This window comes from Megascapheus bottae, chromosome 21, assembly GCF_031878675.1.
Source record: "Megascapheus bottae isolate mThoBot1 chromosome 21, mThoBot2.hap1, whole genome shotgun sequence".
In the NCBI taxonomy this organism is placed as follows: domain Eukaryota; kingdom Metazoa; phylum Chordata; class Mammalia; order Rodentia; family Geomyidae; genus Megascapheus; species Megascapheus bottae.
Genome location: NC_143529.1, coordinates 30,807,248 through 30,817,489, shown reverse-complemented (window position 1 = coordinate 30,817,489; position 10,242 = coordinate 30,807,248). Strand labels below are relative to the sequence as shown.

The window sequence follows — 10,242 nt, the reverse complement described above, 5'->3', positions numbered from 1 at the left end:
AAGATACAGAGAGGGGACAGAGGGGGGGGGGAGAGAGAGAGAGAGAGAGAGAGAGAGAGAGAGAGAGAGAGAGAGAGAGAGAGAGAGAGAGAGAGAGAGAGAGAGAGAGACAGAGACAGAGACAGAGACAGAGAGACAGAGAGAGAGACAGAGAGAGAGACAGAGAGAGAGAGAGAGACAGAGAGAGACAGACAGAGAGAGAGAGAGAGAGAGAGAGAGAGAGGAGAGAGAGAGAGAGAGAGAGAGAGAGAGAGAGAGAGAGAGAACACGCTAAGAACCTCAGGAATTCACCTTTCATGCCTGAGAAATGAGTATGCTGTTCAAACCCTGTTGAGCTAGGGTTAAGTTTGGCCCTCTGTGTCATACTATACTGATTAGCCAGACCTCTGTTTCCAGACAGAGTTGATAAAGTTCGGCCACAAATCCAGCAAATAATAGAAAGAGCAAATATGAATATTTACAAAGCATTTTGTTTACTTCTGAGGGCTACTGCTACTGAAATAAGGAGACAGGGCCTATGCTTCCCCTAAATAATTAGTACTTGATTTCCCTTGTTGTTTCCCTATGTGGTTTGCTTTTGTAGTCAATTCAAGTATTCACATCTAGCTTGTTTTGCTCATGTATCACACTTTTATACCTTGTGTGCTTTTGGCCTATAGTAAGCTTTGTGCTAACTGCATTCATCGCTGCTGGTGTTTGAGACAAGAATCCACCAGGACCTACAGCTCTCCAATGAACACTCCTAATTTGGCTTTGTAACTGGTGATTTCTTTGTTTCTCACCACTGAGTTTTCTTATATTACTGCTTTCAATTGAGCAATTATATGGAGTAAATTTTTTTGTCTTCTTCATGATAAAGATGAATTAACTTCAGACTCAAAGTGACATCAACGAATGGTCAGAAGCAAACAGTTTATAATAATTGATCCAAGACTAACTCCAGCATTTGGAACGGAGGCCCAGGTAGTTTTTTTTTTTTTTTTTTTTTTTTTACCATCTTAACTTCCTTTCTAAATGACCTCTCTGCTGTTCCTCAGAGCCACCACTCTTTTCCTGGCTGGAGGCAGCTTCTTCTATCTTCATAATCAGTTTTCCTCTTTGGCATCTCTTCAGGAAGCAGCCTTCGACCCTACCTTATCAGTTTGTGGTACTTAGATTTTGCTTTGTATGAAGATGGTTTTATTTCTTGGCATTTAATAATTTTCCTTATCCATTCCCTGTTCTTCATTCCTTCAGTAGGCTTCTGGTTGGTTTGGGGTCTTGAGAATCCTTGCTGGACAACTGGGATCCATTTCTGACTTTGATTCAAAGGAAACGTAGTTGAAAGACATGTTTACAAGAGTGGACCTAGTGAATCATTACATGTTAAGTAATTCTCAGGAAATGTGATGAAACAATAGCGTAGGTATCCTTAACTCTAAATTGTAAGAGATGGAAATGAATGAGTGCTTTGATCTCTTTATAACACCTGTGAGATTACTGACATTTCACAATAGAGGGAGAAGAGAGACACAAAGTGAGATGATATACAGAAGTCTAAGGTGTAGAGGAAGGAATGTGAAAAAGAAGTGAAAATATATATGTATATATATTGTATATATACATATATATGTGACATACATACATATGCAAATATTGGGACTCAATGGCTAAGTACAAGCAACACTTTCCTAATCTCCAAAATGGTTCACCCACTTTTTTGCATTAATTTAGTCATTGCTCAGTAAATACAATTAGCTTTTTCACCAAGGTCTTTGAGTTCCCCTGAATATATTAAATTAGTAATTTGTGTGACGAACTCATATTAGGTCAGCTGGCCAAATGATAGATACAATTGATGATTCTCAAACCCAGTCATCTGGACTATTATATTTACTTGTTGAATCTTATATGTAGAAACCATTATAAAATGGTTTGAAAAAATGACCTAATACTTATTTACATTTCTTTCTTCCCCAAGCCTTTACAACTTCTAATGGGAAGTAGAGGATAGGAATCATTTGAAGGGATAGGAATCAATTTGAAGGTAGGAATCCACCATTAGTTTCAATCATTTGTTTCAGTGTACTTTTGGGTTTTTTGTCTGTGTGGGTCCTGGAGATTGAAGTCAGGGGCTAGGCACTGCCCAGCGCTTCTTTTGTTCAAGGGTAATGCTCTATCACTAGAACCACAGCCCTAATTCCAGCTTCTTTTTTGTAGTTAATTTGAGATAAAAGTCTAAAAGACTTTCCTTCGGGGGTAGCTTCAGTTGTTATCCTCAGGTCTCAGCCTTCTGATTAGCTAGTAGTATTACGGAACTTGATGTTGGACCATTTTGCATGTTTTTATCATAAAAAAATCTCTGCTTGATTTTTGTGCTATTGTTTTATTCTGTCATGTCAATATTATGACTTTCACTAAGGTGGAAGTTGGTTGAAGGCTGGACTATGATAACTAGGAATCATCATTAGTCCAAAATAAGTGTAATTGTATTTTCCCTAAACCCTTGGCCTTTCTGTTGCTTGTGATGTTTATGAGTCATCTGACATGAAATTTGGGAAATGAGTATCTTTATTCAAGGAAAATGATAGGGTGACTTTCATTGCTATTTATACTTTGTCTTTTGTAACCAGAGCAACCAATTTATTTGAATCGTTGGTGAGTAAGAGAAATTCAGAAAGAGAACATTTGATTTATCCTTTTTTTTTCCTCTTAAGGGGAAGATAATACTTGGAATGCAGGAATGTAAAATCAACAATATACTGATGAATATACCTGATTCATTTCTCTGGTAGGACTGTGAGATTTATTTTTCAATTAACAGGTAGATTTGACACCAATCTTAATTGTTAAATGCAAAAGGCAATGTAAGGAATCATTTTAAATGCACTCAAAGAAAGAGTTATATTAGCAGTAACCCTGGGAAAGATGTTTGCACAATTCAAATAGATATGTTCAATTTTTATATTATATAGTTGTGTAGTAAAACCTATTTAAGAAGCAGATACCATGCTATATATATATATATATATATGATATATATATATATATCTTAAATGATGTTCAGCAGTAATGCCCCAAGGGAAACTGGTAACTGGAACAAAGGTACAATGTGTGATCATTCGGAATTCGCTTTTATAAAAGGAAAGGTTTTTCATTGTCCTAGTTTGCTTTACCTTTCTCTCAACTTGAGTCTTACCTCATTGCTTTTTGTGCACTCTTATAGGACAGTTCAATTCGATAGAAATTGTTTTCCCCTCTTGGTTAGCAATCTGTCCAATCCAAAGTGAAGTTTGGAGGAGAGTAGCAAATCACCACTAGGGCAGAGGATGTGAGCAAGCTAAGTTGCTACTTCATCCTAGTTTTTTTTTTTTTTTCCCCCATTAAGGCTTCTGCTCTGTGTGTATTTCACAATACTGAGACACAGGGAACTTATCTTCCTAGTTCTCTTTTAAACACACAGCTAGCTGTGGCAATAGTCACCATTCTAGTAAAAAATTCTACAGTATTTATATTCATTTTCTTGTTTAATCCTTTCAAAAACCTAGGATGTGACGGGTGTGGTGGCTCACGTCTGTAATCCTAGCTACTGGGGAGGCTGAGATCTGAGGATCGAGGTTCGAAGCCAGCCTGGGCACTAAAGACCATGAGATTCTTATCTCCAATTAACTACTAGAAAACCAGAAGTGGTGCTGTGGCTCCAGGGGTAGTGTGGTATCCAGTAGCCTTGACCTGAAGGGCCCAAGCCCAGAGTTGAAGCCCCACAACCAACCAAACCAAACCAAACCAAACCAAACAAAAGCCCTTGGAAGTAAGGTAATACTGTTTGACACGTGAGCCAAAAGGAGATATATAAAAAGTTGGTTAATCAGTTCATATTTGCATAGTGCATAAATTAAGGTGTCACAATTTAAGCCCAAATTTGCCTCTTACTAAAATTAATGCTTTTCTTATTATACTATATGCATTTTGGGGATGAGATGATGACCCTATCTTTACCTTTTCCTGAGAGAAAACAAAATAATAGAAGGAACAACAGGAAAAAAAGGACACGAGTTCTCAGTGATTCAGAAGCAGCAACTTTAAAATGCTACTCGGCTGTGTTGCTATATTTCAAACTCTTTTTATCTTTCTAGGAAGTATACACCAGCAGGATCATTTAGACAGGATTTGTTCTGCAATGCAGATAAATCTTATTTCAGAATTTTGGGCACAAATGCCCAATAAATCATTTATTTACATCCCAGTCGTCCTCGTCTTCAAACATTACTATAAATGAGACTCACCAGTGGATGAATCCATTGGTGTTTGCAAGATGTAAGTAAAAGAAGCCTTCTCTAATTATAAGAAGAAGCAAGAATTTAGGCAATTATTGAAACTAGGAAGACGGGAGAACTGGGACAGCAAAATGATGGGGCTATGACAGCTTTTAAGGCTCTATAGGAAGAAACAAATTTTCTTTTCTTAAAAAAATACTTTCTGTTATCTTCATGTAGTTGCACAAAGGATCTGCCATTCCTTGAAGCAGTTTATGAATGCAGTACATAGTGATCAATTTCAGCATTTTCACTCATCGCTCTCAACCCTCCCTATTCTGAGCTTAATTTTAGGCAGTGGATTAAATTATTTTGCGATCTAATAAAGCAGTTATGTGTCATGACTTCCTCATCTTCAAGCACTCTTAACCTACCGTCTTCCTATAACAATGAACTTTTGTCTGCATTCTCCCCCACTCCCCTTTCATTCTTCAACCCTCTCCCCTTGGCCCTGCTCTACCTTATTGCAAGTACTCATTTCATGGTACTTCTATTCTGTCTATATAGAACTTTATGATCTCATTGAATCGCAAAGATTTGGGTATCTATCATATAGTATTCTGGATTTTGAGATGAGATCAAGATTCCCAGCATCTATTTAACTCCCTTTTGATAGTGGGTGTAATATAATTATGATGAGATATTGTTTCTGTGATTAGGTCATTGATCAGCTAACCTGGAGTTCATAAAAATGGGTATGAGTGTGGTTATTCTTGATTTGCTTGACCTAGTTGGCTAAACTAGCTCTTCAGAGAGGGAGTGAATTCTTCCTAGAGTGAAAGATTCTATAAGAAAGAAATCCTTCCTGACCTTGAAGAAGCAAACAAAATAACCTTGCCATAGAGAAGAGTACACATTGAGAAACTTGGGGATTCTATGAGTCGAGAGGGACTCCTGACCAAAGCCAGCAAAAAATGTGATCTTCATTCTATTAGTTGCATGGAACTGAACTTAGTCAGAAATCAATGATTGAGACTATAAAGTCTCTGGTGGATCCAGCTAACATTTGGGTGTTGGCCAATGAAACTCAAATGAAGAAATCAATCATAATGTGTTGGACTATAATCTCTTAGCTGTGAGGCAATCAGTGGGGGTCACTCTAAGCTGCTCATACTTTGTGGCCATTTGTTATTCCGCAATAGAAAATTAATTTACCATCTACTTACTGATGACACTAAAATTTAGGTTTCCAATCCAGACACGTCTCATGAACTTTAACCTGACATCTAACTGTCTTTTTGGTGTCTCTACATGGAGGTCAACCACACATCTCAGAGTCCCTGTCTTTAAAGCAGGCTCATATTTTTCTTTCTTCCAATTTGCCTCTATAACTTCTATCTCAAAACTGATAACTCAGAAAGTTTGGGTCAGGTTTCATGCTCAATCCACTAGAAAATCCTTTGATTTTTGTTTCAAAATATTTTCAGAAATTACTACCTCTCACTAACTTCTCTGCTATTAACCTTATCTATGTCACCATGGTATTTCACAATGAATAATGAAATAACTTCTCCATGCCCTCCCCTATTTTACCCTGGCTGTCTTACTCTCCTATTTCAACTCACCCACTAGAATTGATGATATTAAATGAAAGACATATTAGGTTCAGCACTATTAGTGGCTGTCTATTCAATGATCCTCAATCTCCCTTTCATCCTTGAGAAATGGAGTGTACTGTTCCATTCCTTGACTTTGGCTTGACCATGTATTTGTTCTGTGCACACGTGTTGAAGTAGGGAAATGAATACTTATGGCTGTGCACTCCAGAGAGTCTATGATTGTTTTGAAGCAACAGCCACTTAAGGCAGACGCAGAATAGAAGTATATGTACTTTCAATGGTATACAGAGCTTTGTCCAGTCCCTCACATAATTGTTTGAATCCCTTCCCTACTACTTTCTCATTTCCTGAGCTTCAGCCACATTGGCTTTTTCTGCTTGTTCTTGACCTTGCTTGGCCTATACAAGAGGCCTTCAGATTTTCCCTGAAGCATCAACTTCTCCACCAGATATGTTTCTGAAACCTCATTTTCCTTCCTTCTCCCTTTCTTGCTATATCTTTTCTTTATAGTTTTTCCTTTGACTACATATTTTATTTGGGTTATTATTGTTTACTTGCTTTCCCAGCAAGCGATGGTGATGCCACTTACAAGTGAAGGGATTTGGGGCTGTGTTCTCTCCTGAATCCCTCCTTCCTAGTACAGATTTTAATAGTATTCATTGAATGAATGCAGTCATGAATAAATCCACTTTTGATTTCAAGGCTATGACTTTCCTCTTTTTCATTCTACAGCAGGGAAAATGAAATCTAGCATGGATTCAGTCCCATTGCTTGACCAGAGCAGTGTAGGATATCTTCTTTCTCAGGCCCCCTGGAGAAGAGGAACTCCTGAAAAAGAATGGGGCATATAATAACACCATTAGGGGAGGGTAAGGGTTGGCTGACAGACAGATGTAGAGCAGGAAGTCATCTCTCATCTGGGCCCATTCTCACCGTGTTCTAGATCTCTCCTCAAAGCTTCTATTGTTCATATTTTGAGAAGCACAAGAGAGAGCAAAAAGGCTTAGAAAGGTTCTTTGAGAATTTTAAGAAAAGACAAAGAAAATGAAGGGCATCTTTGTGTAGGAGAAATATGATTAGAAGCCCTCATAAGAAATTCCTGAGGATTTGGGGTAGAAACCTCACAGTGTAGAAAGCTACCTGGAGGACTTATGGCCTACCCTGGATGCTCTCCTCTGAAATTTCCACCATACAGCCAGCTCTGACCCGATCCCAGTCTCAGAGGTCCAGGTGGCTCTGTTTCAGCTTCAATGGCTAGCATAGGGGAGGTGAAAGGGGAATTCCATTGGGTTCAGGTTGCAGCAGGGAAGACAGTCTTACTTCCTAGGGTAGGCACCTCAGGGTCAAGTTCTTACTGCAGTCCATCTTGTTCTGGTCCCTATGATGACAGTGAACTTTAAGCTTACTGTGAACATGACAGACTTCTGTGAGTATGACAGACCCCACCCAGGACCTGACTATGCTTGATGAAAAGAATATTGTGAGCAACAGACACAAAGCACATTGAGTATCTGTGGAATATAGATTATGAGTTGGAAACTTTTAAGAGAAGGAAACTCACACAGGTTTTCCAAGTATTTAGTAGATTGCAGAGGGTGGACTTTAGTCCTCTTGGATTTTCCTGTACTGTAAACTCAGCTGGAGATATGTCCACTGTGAAACTGGAGTATGGATTTTGATTTGCACCACAAATAAGCACAAGTCCCTTTGGAAGCGTAGGTGAGGCTCAGGTGCTAATGCACTAGGCCCTGAATGGAAAAGCCAAGTGAGAGTGAAAGGTCCTGAGTTTAAGTCCTACTATACACATGCATACGTGCTCACATGTATGCACACAAACACAACTACCTCCCCCGCAAAATAACAAAACATTAGTCCTTCTGTTATAGAAACTTAAGAGTAGCTTGCTTTTACAATAGCTTAGTTACCAGTTTTTCTGTCTCCAACATTTCCTGTTTATGGGCAGGAACATCAAAGTAGTGCATAAAAATTAGATTTAGGAGGTGAAATTCTATGCCTGATGATGCACTTTTGAGAATTGTTATTTAAATTCATTCATTTATTCTTTGTTTAACTAGTGTGTTTATTGACTTGGTAGACTCTTGTATTTTTTTTAACCTTCTGTCATTGGTACAGGGAATTTAATTTTGTACTTATACTTTTAACATCCTAGATATTTCTCAGCCCTGGATATTAGGTTTCAATACTCAGAATCTTTGAATAATGTTAGTAGCAGTAGAAATAATGACATTAATAATGATAATTGTTATAATTCTAGCAGCAATCTTTTTAAGAATTAATGATGTGCTATAGACAGTGTTGGGCACATACATAATTTAACCTTTTAAACTTATGATACTGCTGTGTCAGTCATGTGGAGGTATGTTTAGAGGGTGTGGTTTTGAAACTAGAAGAGCATGGAAATCCACCTGGGAATTCTATTGGTTTTTAGAATAATGGAGCAATTACTCCAAATTTTCTATAGCAAGTGGTTAGCATCCTTCTCAATGGAAGACATTTGCAAAACTAACACATACTATAATAGCATATATAGACTAATAGAATGTATATACAAATATATGTCATATATTATGAAATATATAAATATTATATAATATATATAAAGTCAAACAGTCACTCTTAGTAGGCAGTGACTCTGAATAGAAATAGCAAACTCATCACATGCTATTCATTATAAAGTTCTGGTCTTTGTGAATAAACAAAGAGAAGAAGAGTGAACAGAAAAAATTGCTATCACCTAAGACCCCAGAGACAAAGCACACATTTTAATCTCAATTGAAAATAGCAATCTGCTAACCATTAACAAATAGGAAGATCAGTAGAACTTACAAGATTCTTCCCTTTCCTGTATCCCCAGATGCAAAATGGACTGGTCATCAGTTACTCCTTCTAAACTCTTCATTAACTTTTCATTGAGGTTTTAATCTTGGAGTTGTTCAAAGGCCAGCTATAATAAACAGAATTCATGGGAAGTAGGAGTCAGAAGGTAGGAAAGACACCTGCTTTTCTATTCTTTTTTTTAAAAAAATGCTTTGTCAAGTCTAAAATAGTGATAAACACTAAGGAATGCTAGAGGCACATTAGACTATGGTCTATGGGAGCAGAAAGCATGACGGTGATTTTCCCATAAGACAAATCTATTTTGGGATTCTCAGTAGCTGACTACTTTCTCTACTATGAGAGTCAATATAGATTTGACTTTGATTTACTTAGTCATTGTTCCTAGAGATTTTTTTACTCTGAATTTTAAGTGACATGGGGTGGGGGAGTGGAGATAAGAAATAAAACAATGGGCTGGGAGTTTGGCCTAGTGGTAGAGTGCTTGCCTAGCATACATGAAGACCCAGGTTTGATTCCTTGCTACCACATACATAGAAAAAGCCAGAAGTGGTGCTGTGGCTCAAGTAGTAGAGTGCTAACCTTGAGGAAAGTCCAAGAACAGTGCTCAGGACCTGAGTTCAAGACCCAGAATTGGCAAAAATAAAAATAAAAAGAAAGAAAACCAAAAAGGAGAAGAAAGAAGTACAAAGAGATCATATGTGTCATTATAGATCACATGTGTCATTATAGATGCTTCAAATTAAAATATATCATTTTTCATTTCAATTAAGTAAAATATAAGTTGAAAATGTTTTTAATTATTTAAGACATCATTGAAAATATTTTATTTTTCTCTGCAACCAGCGAGTTTGTTATTAACCCAATGGGAAGAGTTTATTGAGTGTTTGTTGTATCTTACTTTGAGCCTGGTGCCATACTGGTTTGTTGGGGCTATTAATGGATCCATGTCAAGACCTCTTAACCCTTGTGGTCTGGTTAGGGATATAAATACATTGAGAATTAAATACCCTATAATCAGAAAGCAAAATTGATAAACAGGCAACTTGTTTCAGTTTAGTCATTTTCTAGAAATCACAAAACCCATGGAAAGTACCATTGGGAAATTCTGCATGCTTTTTTTTTTTATATATATCTATATATCTGTTATGGGGTTTGAACTCTGGGCCTGGGCGTTGTCCCTGAACTCTTCAGCTCAAGGCTACCACCCTACCCCCTGAGCCACAGTACCACTTCTGGTTTTCTTGTGGTTAATTGGAGATAAGAGTCTTATGGGCTTTTGTGCCCAGGGTGGCTTTGAATCTTGATCCTCAGATATCAGCCTCCTGAGTAGCTAGAGTATTGGCGTGAGCCACCATACCTGGTTTGCATGCTTCTTTTTTCCCCAAAAGAACGAAGGTACATATGAGCATAATATTATGGTGTGGATCTCCTGAAGGCTCTGTGCTCCAGGTTCTGTCTTCTGCCTGTCCCAGTAATGGGGCATAGTGAATCTTTAGGAGGTGGGCCTCATTGGAGGAAGCTGATCAGTT

At 37.8% G+C, this 10,242-nt stretch overlaps 1 long non-coding RNA gene across 2 annotated transcripts; it reads right to left on the bottom strand.

The window, feature by feature from the left end:
• Positions 1 to 1,016: 1,016 nt before the first annotated feature.
• Positions 1,017 to 10,212, bottom strand: LOC150048866 (uncharacterized). 2 transcript variants are annotated; one of them, XR_016539113.1, is made up of 4 exons: positions 10,071 to 10,212; positions 7,416 to 7,602; positions 6,444 to 6,682; positions 1,017 to 1,298 (listed from the first exon to the last, which is right to left on the bottom strand). It is a non-coding gene; the product is annotated as an uncharacterized LOC150048866 (long non-coding RNA). The 2 variants fall into 2 exon arrangements; XR_016539112.1 differs by lacking the exons at positions 1,017 to 1,298; positions 6,444 to 6,682 and adding an exon at positions 7,017 to 7,108.
• Positions 10,213 to 10,242: the final 30 nt, after the last annotated feature.